Source organism: Corvus kubaryi, unplaced genomic scaffold (genome assembly GCF_017639235.1).
Source record: "Corvus kubaryi isolate FWS band 111438036 unplaced genomic scaffold, C.kubaryi_AGA036_p1.0 37334, whole genome shotgun sequence".
NCBI lineage: Eukaryota > Metazoa > Chordata > Aves > Passeriformes > Corvidae > Corvus > Corvus kubaryi.
This window is the reverse complement of record NW_024581108.1, coordinates 4,864,426-4,881,105: the sequence shown is the minus strand read 5'-3', so window position 1 is coordinate 4,881,105 and position 16,680 is coordinate 4,864,426.

Here is a 16,680-nt window from a genome sequence, read left to right as displayed (position 1 = left end):
CATAGCAACACCGTAGTTCATTGTCTGAAACGCTTGCGGTGCAATGCGGTAGCTCCAAGAGGTTGATTTTGCTGAGGTCCCGAGCACTTTGCTTGGTGATTACAGTGCAGCTGCTTCACTGCTTGTGACTGCTGGAGATCTCCTTTATATGACACAATAGCTTAAACATTTGTACTGCTGGGAGCTGTACTGCCTACAGTGTCATATTTGCTGAATATCCATGGAACTGCTATTCCATTTCCAGTTCACACCCTGAGAAGAAAGGCCTGGATGAGAGTGGCGAGGGTGACAGAGAAGTGATTTGTATTATAGGAGACTAGGAGCTACTCAACGAACCATGTAAAAACAGTTCATTAAAATGTTGATGTGCTTGGCTGGTTAATGCAAAGAGAGCTTTATTGCTGTCTTATAAAACCTCAGTAACTTCAGGTTGGAGTCAGATCAATGCATCTGTAGTAATTCAGACAAATACCCAGTTTAGGTTAAGAACCACCAGAAAAAAAAATGGCAAGAAACAATAATCTTAGTCTTACTTCCAAACTAAAACCCACTTGAGTATTTATCTTGTACTACAGAACATCCGTACTTGGTAAAAGATTTTTGGACAGAGCTACCATGTGTCAAGGTTGCCCTGGATCTTTTCAACCCTGACATGTCTGTTAGGTGGGATCTGAGGTGTTCGGATGTTTGCTAACTCTGCAGCACTTGTGCCAAGGCTCTGGGAATACTTAGGATACTCTTAAGGTATGCACTGTGTCCTGTAGGTGCCCTTTACACCTCACCTCATATATGGCTCTGGAAGAATTCTGGTTATCCTATTTTTGGAGACTGCTGTAAAGAAAAAAGAGGTTAAGCCTCTAAATTATACTTCCCATTTAACTGTTGACTTGACATATGAGTAAGCACGCACTTGAAAATAACTACATCAATGAAATGGCCTTGTTTGTTAATTTGTCCTGAACAAAGAGTGTGATTGCCCTAATTAGATGCCATGGGATTAATATTAGCAAAAGTAAATCCACAGTAAAATAAAGTTTCCTGGTTCCTGTCAGAGGCAGTGGCAGAGAAAACTACAGTTCTTCACACTAGCTTAGCAGGCAACTAGCAAAGACAAAGTGCAAGGAGAATGGAGATTGTCCAAAAGCAAAGAAGTTGCATAGGAACCCACAGAAGAGTAGGTGGAGCTGTCTCGGAAGCCGTGCTGGTCTGCCTAAGAACTTAGAATGAATTGGGTGGTGATTAATAAAGTAATGAAGCAAACTTTCCTTCCCAAAAAGCAATGCCTTTGTTGAACAGTCGGGAGTCTTCTCTTATTACTCACATTCTTCTGAGAACTGCTAAGAGAGGAAAGGAATCTCTTTAAAAGATGCATAGTCAGAGCAAACCCCTGACTCCTAATAAGCCACATCCTCTCCCTATCCTTCTGGAGAATATGGACCATCAATTTCCGCATAAGATGAAGGGGAGGCAAAGCAATAGTTTAGCATCCTATGCATTATCTCTCTTTTTATGATTACAAATAGAGCACTAATGTTCATTGACCCATATCTCATACCAGGTATCAGTAGCCAGGTCCAGACTTAGGTTATTGTTCCAGCATGGGATTAGGCCATGTGATCAGAATCAAATTTATCTAATATGATTACTTGATTGTGACATATCTTACCGGGGCTGTATGTATGCACAGCTGAAACTTGAGGACACAGAGCAAATGCTCTTAAGGCCCTAAAGAACTGTTGTCAGTGCTTTTACAATGAGCTTCAGAAAGGTTGAGGAGACACTCTCTATTGGGTTAATTAAGCTGTCCTTTTGCTTGCAAGTTTAAAAGGAAAAACTGAGTTTGCTCCCCATGTGGCTTTCCCAAACTCTTTCAGCTGTAGCTTTAAGCTTAAATGACCCTCAGTCCTGCAGCATATCAACCTGATGTATATAATTGATTGCTAAACATTTTTTGCAGCTTGTTAAAGGGTAAGGCTAAAAAAAGTAATATGTGAATGTTGATTAAAGTGCTTTTGTAGAGAGGGGTCAGAGATATTAGCAAGTTAAAAAGAAAGTGTGAGCTCTGCTGTGGTATGCTACTTCTAACCCGTATGCTTTATTTTGCGTAATTGATCCCACATGTTTACTCTAAGGACATTTTTGTCAGGTTTCAAACTGCAAATATTAAAATGCATTTAGAGTAGGGTGTGCTTCAGTAAGGACACTATGCAGAATGCTCAGCAATGTAGATTGCTGGTATTATAATGGCAATGATTATAATAGGAATAATTACAGTAGCTTGTAATTGTGTGGTGAGGTAAGAGGAAAAAAATATCAAGGTGTAAAACCTCAGAGTAACAGTAAAACTGAAATGGATGAAGACAGATATTCAAATTATAATTCTCAGCAATTTCGTTTTCATTATAATTTTTGAGTTTTTAAAAATAACTACCATAAGCCAATGTGTTTTTCAGGGGTTTTCATAGCTACGCAAAAAATAGAATCTGTCACAAAGTCTTTGCAGTTTCTTTTACTGAGAAAGGTATGATGCTGTTACACGAACAGACTGAAAAACATTCTGACTGTACATCCAGGAGGTTTTTGTAATGACTGGATATCTGCAACAGAACAATGGTTGATAAGTTTGTTAAAAGGCAAAGAATAAATCCCCAGTCCTTGTCTGGGAAACAACGCCTCAAGAGTTTAATAAGCACAACTTTTTAATACCAATATGATTTTCTATATTTTTTTCTTTAAATCATTAGCACTGTTAAAGAAAAGGTGGAACTTGTTAGAGTTGCCCAGCCAAGTTAATTATCAATGAAAATCACAGAATTAGAAGAAAAGTTTGGCCGTTAGTATTTCTCTGCTAACTATGCCAGTTAAAGCTAGTCACAAAAAACCATTCACTGTGAGTTGTACACAGACACATCTGACAGTGAATATAAACTCAGAGCTTTGTGTATATATTGATGAGTAAATAATGCATAAAAGCAAGTTTTAGTTTTCACCAATCCAAGTGGGATTTGAAACAGTCATTTGGGGGTGAAAAGTTCAATGTTTGATGTACAGGACTTCTGAACTGCCCCCTTCCTCTCCATAGCTTGGTTTGTCTGTTTTTCTAAAAAGTCTAAATGTAGAGCCTTTATTTTATTGAACACTTTAAAAGTAGATTGAAACACAGTTTAGTTCTCTGGAATGTGGTAGGTCAACAGTTATTTTTCAAAAGGATGTTCTATATTTGTATCTATGATATTAGAAATTGGACAGAATATTTGTCTGGATGGTAAAGTCTAGCAGGCGTTTGACATTATTAAGTCATAACGTTATTTTAATTGGTAATATCATCTGCTAATTATATGTACCACTTATAAGAATAAGACTCAACAGAAGAGATTTGTTTTTAAAATTGCTCAAGAAGATGTATTTCACTTTTGAGATTTTAGATAAATTTATTTTTCATGTAACCTAAAACTATAAATAAGATAAACTTAATGTTACTTCAGTTCCCCCATTTACCCATAAATAGGAACACTGCTCTTAATATTGTAAGTTTTATTTTTATATTTTTAAAAAAAGACAAAATGGGTTTAATTTAAAAAATCCTAGTCATTTTTTAGGGTACTACTCCTAAAAGGTTTTGAGTCTGTCACAACTTTTTAGCTGCATAGACAATATGAGTTAGCTAAAATGAACTTGTAATCAAAACCAGACAAAAGCTACAAGCAATAAATCCTATTGCAGAGGTAAAATGATTGGGAAAGTGACAAGAGGAAATGAGAAAGGAATATCTCTCTTAACATGGTGTGTTTTATTTTTAAATTTTGCAGAAAATTATCAGTAAGATTTTATTTTTAACTGCACAATATCTTGTTTATACAAAATTAGCTATGTGCCCGCCTTTAACTTGAAAGCTTTGTAACCCAGACAAAATATTTCTGGAATAAGTTTCATTTAAGACAGAACAACAGTGAAGTTAGAAACAGGTTTGTGTCTTTTTTTCATGACTAGCCCATGTCTATTCTCTATGAAATTGATGTCAAAAAAGTATTATATATTTTCAGTGGGAAATAGAAGGCTGCCCTCTACTATCCTTGTCAGGACGTCGTATCCCTTTAATCATACTTTTCATTTCAGTACATTGAAATTTCCGTTACCAAGGACAACATCATAAATAAAAGTGTTTGTGAAATTTTTACCTGCAGCTTCCTAACTTTGTGCATTAAGCATGAGACTAGCAGAGAGGTGGTCAAATGTGAAAATTTATAATCATTTATTACGTACGGCTGAAGCGAGAAGGGAATAAAAGCGTGAAGGCATACATCTATAAACTGGAGCAGAAAAGCTTAAATGAAAAGTAAAGTGAATTTCTGTGTCTTGTCATAAAGTAATGAGAAGCTAGAGCTTTATTCATAGCAACCCAAGATGCATTTACTCTCAATCTAGCTTTAGCAGTAAATGCTTCCCTGATGTATTGCTTCGGACTTACAAAGAAATATTTGTGCTCTACATAATAGTATAGTTAGGAGAATTACTGCATGGCTGAGGAGATTCTATAAAGGTTTATAGCTGGTGCTGTTACTGTAATTTAATCACAATGTAGCTAATGTAGTACTTTAATATCACACGTTACTTTTTTATTTACCATTTATTAGTAGCTGACAGTCAATCATCACCACATCATAAACAAATCATGCAGGATTCTGTAGGAACCCTGAAGTTCCAGAACAGATGCACTGTAGCTTTTACATGTGCTCCATAATGAACTAGACATCAAATTACTTTTAAATGGAGTAATCATGTAAGTCAGGGTTCTTGTTTTCATTCAGTTCATCAGCCAAAGAAAATGTTTCAAGCCATGAATACAAATAGTGTTGCATATTGTGCATACGTGTTTGAGGCAACACACCAACCCTTTACAAGGAATACAGAGGAATGTCTTCAAAAACAGGAAGAAGACTCCGGTAAAAGACACTATGTACAGGAATTTGCACATACTGATGAATGCATTTATACAGACTGAGAATTGTGCTCTCTCACTTTCAGCCGCCTTTTTGTTAGGTTTGCTCTTATTTGTAAATTGAGAAAGTAAATGTAGCAGAGTCCACCAAATACTCTTGAGGCACTGAAATCACAGAAAATATGTTGAGATGAGAAGGATTTTTTATCTTAAGAATTATAATTTTATTGTCCTTTTTAGATGCACTGTAGGACCAATTTATATCAGATTTGATTTCATTATCAGGTTTTAGTACAGAATCACAGTATTTATCTAAAGTCACTTGTGTCAGCGAAATTAAATGCTGATTGGAACTCTGGAAATACTGCCTCTTTGGACTGAAACGTGTGCTTCTTTCAAGACCCTAAAGATCTTTTAATTACAAACAAAATCTTTGTTTTCCAGTCCTCTCCAGCTGTGGGGGAATGACTAGTAACCAACATCAGACTGCCACACTGATTAATATGTAGCAGTAATAAGCCCCTCAGAGATGTATGTTTATGGGCTATTGGTGCATGTCCTGGGTATGCTGCAAAGGAACAGCCTGAACACCAACTGCCTTCAATCACTTGAAAGGCTTGCCAATAACTCTAGTAATGCATACCCTGGCATGGCTTACTGCTATTAGAATATGTCTCTTTAATTCAAATTTCATGGAATTTACCCTTTGATGGTGAAAAATCCTTCCTAGAAGAAAAATGTAAAATATTTGGAGAAGGTATGTGGGAACGCCCCTGCTTTGCTATAAAATAAATCAGAATATTAAATCTCCTTTTTCATTCAGCATTGCACTGCTTATGTTCACAGGTTCTCCAGACCAAATGGACATTTTCAAGTATTAAATCTGATGTAAATGGATTGCTGTTGATTTGACTTTTCTTAAGTTACTTTAAAAAACCAAAACAAAACAACCCTGCCCACTTTGCTATTAGGAGAAGCCTGTGAGCACTCTTTTCCATAAAATTACTATGTAAATATTTTAGGTCCTAGTAAACTCTTGAGTTTTTTTATGTATTTATTGACCATTTAATATATTTTAAAAAGGAACCTGAATCACTATGCTATTCCCTTGTAGTTACCTCAGGTAAATGAATAGTTGTGCCAAGCACAGCCAAATGAAAATGGCTACTGAATCTTTAAACATAGAATTATTGGTAATACGTAAAAAACATTGTGGAAGGAAGACACTAGTAAAAAACCATCCTCATATCTGTCTCTATCTTCCTTTTTGCTTTTGAATGGCTCTCTGTGCACATTTACTTTCAGCGCATTCTCGAGTGGTCACCAAAGATCCAATTTAAATCACACTGCACAGAGATCAATTAATTCTTAGACATGTTCTATTCTAACTGTTGTAACTTTTAAGGGCATTTTCTGGTTAAACTGACAAGAGATTGAATTGCAGACACTAACCTCTATTTTTGAAAGGAGGATTTAATACCACGTGCATTCAATTAATACCTTTGTGTCGATATTTATTCAAAACCTTTATTGATCCTTGAAAGCCATAGAACGATTGTTTCTTTACAGGATTATTTTTTAACAATTATTCTGCTGCCTACATTTGGGACAAAGTTTCTGGCATTTAGTCCTCCTGTTCTAATCTAATTTTATTGTACCTGCCTGAGCAGCCTGATGCAGTCTCCTAACTTTTGCTTGACTCTCCTTTTCTTGTGTTGTCCTTACCTTTCCTCACAGACCTGCTGATCATGTTGCCCCCATGTTGCTCTGTGTCTTATCAGGAGTGGCTGCTTTCCTTTTCTTGCTAATCACGTGTGTAATGTTAAGAAGGATGCCACTATGTGAGGAGTGGAAAGGCTGGCAGGAAAATGTTCCATGACTGTTATGGGTGGTCACTGGGATCTAAAAGAGGTGCTGCAATGCAAAGTAAGATGATTCTTTGGAATATAAAACTTAAATGTCTGCTTTCCATAAAATACATTGTTAGAGCACTCTGTCTCATTTACAAGCTAATGTGGAAGTTTTTTTCCTATATTTTTCTTTACCACCTTATTTGCTTAACTGAATTTTGAATTATTTAATGCTGGGCAAAAATTAAAACTCAGTTCAACAGAAATTATGCATCAACTTGCATGGAATTCTCAGACTGTTTTTCTCAGAAAGAACCTTGAAAGTGTGTGTTGTTTTTAGGTGTAAATAACTTGGTTTTATCCACCTTTAAAATATATATTTCTGTGAGGTCTTTAAAAACTCCCAAATTAAGCCAAATGTAACTTAAAAGTTTCTGGGGTTGTTTGGTGGTGGTGGTGGGTTTTTTTTGTCCCCTTAAACCCTCCCCTCCCCAGTTAAAATGTTTTTATTTATTTTGACATGAGAACAGGGAACATATGCATTTTAAGTCAATCCTGAAGTATCAATTAATTTCAGCACCTATTTTGAGACAGCGATTTAAAAATCAATTATTTATACAGCTGTACAGTTCAATTTTTTTTCCGTAAGGAGTGAAGCAAGTTCTTTTTATTAATTATATCTGAGGCACGGGTGTTTTTCAATCTTTTTCTAAAGGTTAACTATCATCCTCAAGTGAGCAGTTTAAGGATTCATTGCATACTCTATGAAAATTATGAAGAGTCCTTCAAAGCACAGAGGCACAATGGGTTTTACTGCCACAACACACAATTGAAAGCAGAATTTCAAAGGTGTGTTTGGAACCCAACATACACTAGAAATCTAAATGGCTGAGATAGTTTGATCATGCATAAGGAATCAGAACTCACCGTGGCTTTCACAATTATGTGGCTGGGCTGGCCAGAAAGAACTCGAATTGTAAACTGCACATATTTGCTATGCAACAAAGTGAAATGTAAGTATGACCCTTGGAAATGACTTTCATATGAACATTTCTAGACTTAAAATAAATTTCTAAGTTTCTCCTTCAAAACAATCTACTGTACATTTGACACCTGGATCTTTGGAAGCATCAGACTTTTTCCTTTTTCATGAGAATTATCATCCTTTTGAAAAAACCAGTATTTGTAACTTTTTTCATATTATTATGAAAACCAGGCCCCATCTTGCAAGCAAGGATTAAAAGACAGAAAAACAGGCAGTGATGAAAAATGCAAAACTTGCAAGTTTGTTGCTGGGTAGTTGCTCATTTGGGTAAGTTTCAGACCCACACCAAGACATGAGTAATTTAATACATCATTTTGAAAATACCAGTGTATTAGTATGGGACCATCAACTATTTCCCAGATCTGCAACAGCAGTTAGATTCTAACTCATTGAGAAATTAATACTGAAATCAGTACAACTGGGATGTCTGAAGACGTCTGCAAATCTGGACCTAAGTGATTATTGTCTCTCCCAGAAATTCAGAAATAGAAAAGTGTTGTATCTGTTAAGAAATGACATTCAAATAATTTCTGAGAACAGCATTTTTATTAATGTATTTTTAAGTTTTAACACAGTTATTGCATCAACAACAGGGAAGCAGTAATATCTGAAAATCACCTGATACAGTGATCTCCCCCTACAATGAAAACCTGAGGATTATTCAAGAGAAGGATTCACTGTCCTTGCACTGGAGGCAGCACTTATGGCTGTCTTTATGCCTTTTTCTAATAATTCAAGGAGAAGTTTGTACCAATGACTGTCCTGTTGTGAGCTAAGAGCCTTCTCTGTACTTCTTCTGTGCTTCTCTGTACTTCTCTGTACTTCTGCAGATCTCCTGTTTGAAAGCCCAAAGAGGCTTCTACTCATAGAAGATGGCAGCACCAGGAACCTAAACTAGTAGGAAAAGATGTATTTGGAATGAGGCTTCAAATACGGTTTCTTTTACAGTGCACATCTAATCCACACAGAATTGATCTGGTGTGAAAAATGGGGGAGAGGATAACATAATAAGGAAATTAGTTCTATGGGAAATAGTGTCCATCATGAATTCTTCTCCCTGAAGAGAATTTAGATAGCAGGTTTTTATGAGAGCTTTTTTTTAGGCTTGTAATGAAGTCTAGGATGAATAACATTCCATCTAGCATGTGTGAAACTGTATGTGTATTTTGACATCATAAAGGAATATTTTAAGCTATACAGGTTCCTTCTAGAATTACAGCTTAAAAAAAATCTAACACATCCAACCATTAATCTCAAATCACTATTATTGTATATTTTTTGTTACAGTAAAGTAAGAATGTTTAGGATGGAGTCTGAGTAACTGTTCTAAATGCTTCACGTGTATGGAAAAGATTCTGCTCATTTGAATGGGCAACACTGGAGTGTTTTTTAGCTATTCTCTATAGGTTTACAGGGCTCTGCCTATTGGTTCTAAAGAACCCCAGAAAAGAAATTCATAAAAGCAGATATTGCATTCAGTATAGTTCACTTAAGTTTTTCTGGTATATGCAGTTGCAGAAAAGCTGTAACCTTATGCTTTAAATTACTATAAAGCAAAAGAAAGAGCAATATACAGTGGCTTCCAGTATGTGTAACAGCCTTGAGATCTTTTGCAACACACTTCCCTGTTTGTATATACATAAGCTGGAGAAATTCTTGCAAATACAAACCCATAAACTGCAATAATACGGGGATTACACTTTGACTGTGTCCTAGTATTCCTATAGAGATTTTACAGTGATTCTTACAGTATAATCTGCATCACTGTAATGCTAAATTATTTCTTAAGAGATATTTTTTTCTTCACCTCTAACAATATTGTACTGGCTCTGAGTGATCTAGCCTAAACTCATTAACCACCTTGTGAGATGTTATTAAATGTAAGGAATACAGAATTTTGCTCAAAGTGTATGAATCAACATTTTTTGCACCACACACACAACACATTGCAAATAGGTTCTGTGCTTATTTGTGTGTGTTGACTTATTTTAGGTGGAGCAGACCAAGGGCATGGATTAATTCCTTGGGTGAAATATAATCCATTTCCCTGTGTGCTCCCTAGCTCAGTAAGGTACTTAAAATTTTATAAAATGAGAAATTGGGGTTAAGTGACACAGACAGTAATCTCTGAGTTGATGACAAGTACAAGGAATAGATGCAGTTGGAAGAAGTTATAAGCCTCTAAAAGTAGGTAGAATGAAACCTGCAGTTCTTTCCCTGCAGCCAGTATTCTAAGTACAAAAACGTATAGAAAGACACGTTTTGTATAATGGGGGAACCATGCAAAGACATAGCAAGACCAAGCTCTGAGTGCACTGGCTGTTTTCAGACCACTTTGTGTGTATGTGAATAACAGACTACTGAAAAAAAGGAACTGAAGTGTGAGTCTCCTCTCTCTGTGACTGGTGCTGTATAGATTTTTGATGTATATGGTGATGGTGGGATTATGGTAATTAATTTTATCAGAAAAAACCCCAACTGGCTTCATGTCTTGGCTTTTTCACGCTCTGAAAGAATATCTTGATTTGTAAAGTATATCTCTGAAAAGAAGAAACAGAAGCAGGAAAACTTTTCATAGTATGATAAATTTCCATTCAAAGCCCTGAATCCTGTAGCCCTGATTGTAATGCTTATGGACTTATTGCAAAGGTCAAGTTGTCTTCTTTAAGGACAGGTGGAAAATGGATACTGGTCACCTCAAAAAGTAGATTAACACAGGCTTGTCTAGGTACTCCAACAGGATCTTAGTAAGGGGGTTAAAAAAAATTGTTAGCTGACATATTTATGTCAGAAATTTGTTATATCTGCCATATGAAAGCTTATTCTGACACCTAAATATCCTATCTTTGCTTATGCTGAGAGGTGGAAGCTGATGTCTCTAACTCCCTTCCAACTTTTTTTTTTTACGTGGATGCTTCCTATCATCCTAAACATACCTTTGTGCAGAGAGGTTATTGCTGGCTTTATCTAAAATAAACTTCAGGGCAGGCTTACGTTTAGCAACATGGAATGCTAATTTGCTAAGGCTGTGGAGAATGAGCTGTTCTTTTGATATCCTAGATCCCAGTTATTCCACTGGCTCTTATTACATATAATTTCATCTCAAGTTTTCTATGTGGCTCCTTAGCAGCATGTAAAAACTGTTTGTGTACTTCAGTCCTTGCAGAGATTCTCAGTGTGGAATTCAGAGTTACACTCTGCCTGTCCATTTCCACTTCACCTGACGTTAATCGAAGCATCTTTTTAATATGGCTCAGAACTAAGGATGAACCATCTGGTTCTTGATGCAACTGAGGAAAAGAGCAATTAATCTCCAAGGCCAAAGCAAAGAGTCTGTTCCAGGGTAAGTTACTGATTTGCTCCAGGACCTTTGCTATGACAGTTTATTACTACCAAATTTCTGAGGATCTGTTAATTGGAATTACAAAATTTCTCCTAGTTTGGCTTTTTTTTTCCAAGTTCTAGTTTTTATAGGCAGAAAATTCAAATCAGTCACATTGTTTCCTCCTGTTTCCAATTGAGCGATAACGATGAGAGCTGAAATAGTTGTTTGTGGGACTGTGACTGAAATTTCAGAACAGTACTGTTTCAAATGTCAGACTTCTTAAATGTTGAAGTAAAGATTTCAAACTTCTTCAACTATGGTACAAAAAGCCCATAATTTTGGAATTGGATATTCTTTGCATTGAAACTGATGTTGTATGACAAAAGTTTCCTGAGGCTTACAGGTTCTAGCACTGGTCTGGATTTAAAACAAACTGTAAATCCCTAATCTCTCCTTGCTAAGACAATTTTTATTTTTTTTAGGTTTACAGAAAGACTGACTGTGTGAGCAACATGAATCCTGTTTGCAGGCTGCAGTTTTCATTGCCGCAATAGGGTAATTTTCTAGTTTATGAAAAAAACCAGTTTTAGTCCAGTATAGTGGCATATGATCTACTAGCTTTTTCTCTTCCATAAATCAGAAAATTTCTTGTAATCCAAACATTTTCAGTGCTGGAAATTTTTAATGCTTTAAAATATTGAATTGTTTATATTAGGTATTAATTTATTTAGAATATATTTAATTGATTTTTATTCTTCTAGAGGTCTTCTATCTAGTGTTTACAGGCATATTTTGCTAATATGGTTTTATTTAATTGATCTTTTGAGGTATTACGATAAGGATTTTAGTAGCTGTGAATTCTTAAAAACCCTTTTTGGTTGTCAAACAAACGAGAGACCAAATGTTTAAACAGGAGAAGGATGAAGTAATTCCACATTCTTGAGAACGCATATACTGAAAAAAATGCTGAAATTGAAAATATCGAAAGCATCATTGTAACAGTCTTAACACACCAAAAAGTGACTGCAATTTATTGTCTAATCTTGAATGAAATATGATGTCAATAAAAAGGAAATGTCAAATAGTAACAGAAGGAGAGACAAATGTTAAAATCAGGGAAAGAAACTTCTGACAAAAACAGCTGCCATGCAAATTTCTGTTGCCCTAAAGCAGAATGGACTTGTGATAAGAGTGTCAACTTTCAGTGGTACCACCCAAACTGGAACAGATCCTGACAAACTTGCTAGAGATTAGAACTGTCCATAGACTGATTTATTCAAGATAGCAAGGACAATTCGGGAAGACCTGCCAAATTTCAAAGCTGAGCAATCCGTTCACGCCCTGCCTGGAGTGACAAACGAAGCTGTAATTAAGCACCCCCCATTCTTTCCTCGGATTCCAAAAGGCAGGATTCCAGCTCACCCGAAGGTTTTTAACTTCTCCTTAGTCTACCAAGAACACATCCTACTTTGGCATGAGACCTGAAAAATGACAGGTGTGCTTGCAGGTTCTCTTTTCTTCAGCACGGCCAGATTTTCTGTCTAGAAATCTTTACCTTTTCAAGGCATAGACAGCTTTATTCTGGATGGATATGGATATGTTACTGAGCACAAGGGGCTACAATTCCTCTGGGGGTTCACATGTGCTATCAGAACACAAAAAATACAAATGTGCTTTCTAAGCTTCTTCATGAAGGAATTTTATTTTATTTTATTGATCCCAACAGGTACAATAAACAGTTCTGGATAAAATTACTGGCTTGATCACAACACTGTTTAATTTGCAGAAGTCAAAGTACATCTGACCAGCCTGAGCAACTGAGGCAGCTGCTCACAGAACCACACTGCTGCTGACACCAGGGTCCACTGAAAAAACAGAGAAGGTCTTTTTGCAATGAATGAGTTAAAGAAACTGAACTATCAATTATGTAAGACCATATTATCGCTAACATTTCAAACCACCTGAGGATTTGCACCTCTTTATTTTCATCACAGATGGACCACACACTATCCTGTACAGGTAATTGTTGATGACAGTGTTATGTGGAAAATGACCCCTCATTATCAGTTGTGGGTGCCAAGACCTCATAACTCCTTGCAGGCAGGCAATAAGTAAAATCCTTGTTGGGCTGATTCTATTAGAATAATTTGATTTTAGAGGACATCCCTGCCCCGAGATAAAACAAGGCAAAAAGCTCCCAGAAGTCTACAAGAATTATGAATTAAGATAAGAATGTCCACGGCATTTCATATTTCTAACAGTTAAATATTTAAAGGAGCTGTTATCAAGCTCAAGAAAAGCAAAAACTTGACATGCCAATTTAAGATCTGGAATCTTTAATAATTTGTTTCAAATTTTCTGTAAGATTTGTGAATATCCAAACCTAAGTAATTAATTAGGTTGTTTTTCTGGGATGATAAGAGATTCACAGATTTCAGAGGAGATTCAGAAGCAATTAAAAACATTATTTTTGCATACCTAGGTTAAAAAGAGCATTCTAGTCTTGGAAGTCTTGAATGTAAAATTCCTTTTTTACTCTTAATATCAGAGCAACCAGTATTGTTTGGAACTGAGTTTTGGCAAGAATTTTAACTCATGAAAGCACCTGAATAACAAGCAGCATGTGGTTTTACTCTCTCTTCTGGGATCAGCCTGAAAGAAACTTTTTACCTTCATCTTAACAGCTGATTATTCATTGCCCCTCTCTCTATGGCAGTTACCCATAGCAGCCTCTTGCCTGGGATGGAACTCCCTAAAATCCTAGGAACTTGAAATGAATTAATCCAAATGTCTTCAAGTAATTTGCATGTTGGATTAAAAAGTTGCAATTTGTTTGCTATTCAAATGTAGTTTCTTACCAGAAAATATTTTTGCTTTGAAAATCAAGAGTTTTTTCCCTGATATATTCAAGTAGCCAGTTTTAAGTATTTATATTACAAGACAGGGTTATTTTACAAATAAATTTAAAAATAGGTTATAAACCCACTCAGTGAATCTGAGTTATAGAAACATTTTCATAGCAAACTACATATTTTGTATTTTATTTACATTTGTTATTCTATTCTTCCTAGTAATTTGAGTGTGTTTTTCAGGATCCTGCCTGCAGATTGCAAGAATTAGTAACAAGCTGCACTGTTAACTCAGATCCTGGACACACATCCTTCAATAAGGCGAATATGTTCACAGAAACTCATTGAAGTGAGTATTTTGTTTGTTTTTAGCTTGTTTAGTCTGATAAGAGGCCAGTGTGAAGCAAGCCCTTCAAAGAACTTTGGTGATTCATGTATACTATCTTCTTGGGTTATTTTTTTTTTCTGTCCTCATACATTTCTTACTTTCTTCCTATTTAAATTTCTAAAATAATTAAGTGTATACATTTGTCAATACAATATGTGGGAGTTTATTTTTAGTGTAGAATTTGGTTTCTTACTTTAAGTTTTACGAAAAGAAATATCAGAAGTAGAGATTGTTCACTCCTCAATTTGCTTTAGCATCTTCGTATTTTCGTTTTTTGAAATAAATTTATTTTGTTGGTCAAAAGACCATTCAAATATAAAATTAAAATTTCTAATTAATGTTATAGATCCTTTGGTGCCAAGTTTTTAATTTTCAAACAGTTGAATATCACAATATAGTCGATGCACTCCCATGTTATCAAATAAATGCTCAAGGTACAGCTTATAATGTTGAAAAATAGAAAAATAAATTGACCTTGATGAAGTGTGTCTTCTTTTGTCTGTTCCCAGGAAAGTTTATTTCAGGTATTTCTACTGCTGAAATGATTAGAGTTAACAGCTTTTTCCCTCCATTTTATTTTACAGGGTCTCTTCATCTTCCTGATATATGGGGTGTACAACACAGAGGTAAGTCTGCTTGGAGTATCTCAAGGCTGACAGAGTGAATGAGAGAAATGACAGGTTTCTTATCTTGATAACTGAGGGACAAAGTTGGCTTTCCATATGAGTGTCCTACTGCCCTTCATGCTTGGACTGGCTTATATGCATCCCAGCTTACCATTAAACACAGACACCCTGAATAAAGGGACAGACTCATTTCTCATAGGCATTGACTAATATTTTACTGCTGCTTTAAGTTTTTTGAATTCCTGGTCTGTCTTTTAACACTTAGCTAAACCTGACAGTCCTAAACTGTTGTAATCTGAAGCACATTTTGAAATTAACTATTGGTTTACATGCTATGGAAAGGAAACTGTATTTAAATTACAGAAGGAACAAGTTTTACTTACTCAACAAAATTTTGAAGTACAGAAATGGCATCAAATTCCACTTTTTTGCATCAATCAGATATGTTTAAGATCTGACCGAACCTTTGCACCGGTTAGGGTTATGAAAAGTACTTCCTATTTATAGGCTCATCTCTCATAAAGGAAAATATTTTTGACAGATAAAGCATAAAAATTATAAGGAACTTATCCACCTTGTTCCCTTACTTCCATTATGTTAATGATAAAAACTAGTGTTAATATGTCTAATTCCAGGTTTTTAAGCCAAGGTACCTCTGACGTTTGCATTTTAAAACCTTACAGAAATATAAAAAGCTTTCAAAGTAAATACTCGGGAATTAAGCAGAATTCTATTTATATTTTATTACCCTCCAAGGAGGGCATGGTTTATTAGAAAAATAGTGGAAAAGGTCTCCTGATTAACTGAAATAAGGTGCTATTTCAAAATAACAATTTTATCTCATTTCTAGTATACGGATGAATTATTTCCGCACATGCAGCTCAACCAATGAGCATCATTAGTATGGGTTTCGCTGTAGCAGTGGGCCAAAGAATCCTGTCCTTGGCCCCGGGGAGCTGAGCTGCCGGTGAGGTGTCCCAGCCCGCCGGGGGCGAGGGTTGCACTTAATGCTCCCAGTACTCCCAGTTTGCAGCTGGAAAAGAGTGAGATCCGGGGACCTGCTCCCCAGTGTGTACGTGGGAGGGAGCGTGGGAGCAGCGTGTGTAAAATGTGGCCGACTGATACATCCGACTCGAATATCGGTAGTGTTTCAGGTGTGGGAGTGGAGTGGTTCCATTATCTCCGTGGCGTTACGTGCAACTCATGTCGCCGGTTTGCGATCAAACAGCAACATCCTCGAGCCTTTGTTAAAAACGCTCAGCTGCGGCCCCTCTGCATCTGCCGCTTCTTCACACGGGTCACGAGCGCTGCAGAGCCCGCAGCTGCTTGCCCGCGTTCGGAGCTCCGCGCAGCCTGGGACTGGCCCTGCCGCGCGTCGCGGGGCAGCACCTGCGCTCTGATCCCGGGCTGCGCGGCGGGCGGCGGTGCCCGGTCCCGTTATCCGGGCTATGCCGGCGGCGGAGGCCGTGCCCGTCTCTGCCCGCAGGGATCCCGCGGCTCCCGGAGCGCGTCCCGGCGGTGCCGCCCGGCCTGGCCCGTCCCAGCCCGGCCCGGCCGCCAGCGGCCAGCGCCCACCCCGCGCCCCCCGCGCGCGCGCAGGCGCGGCGCGGGGACGGGCACGGCCTCCGCCGCCGGCATAGCCCGGATAACGGGACCGG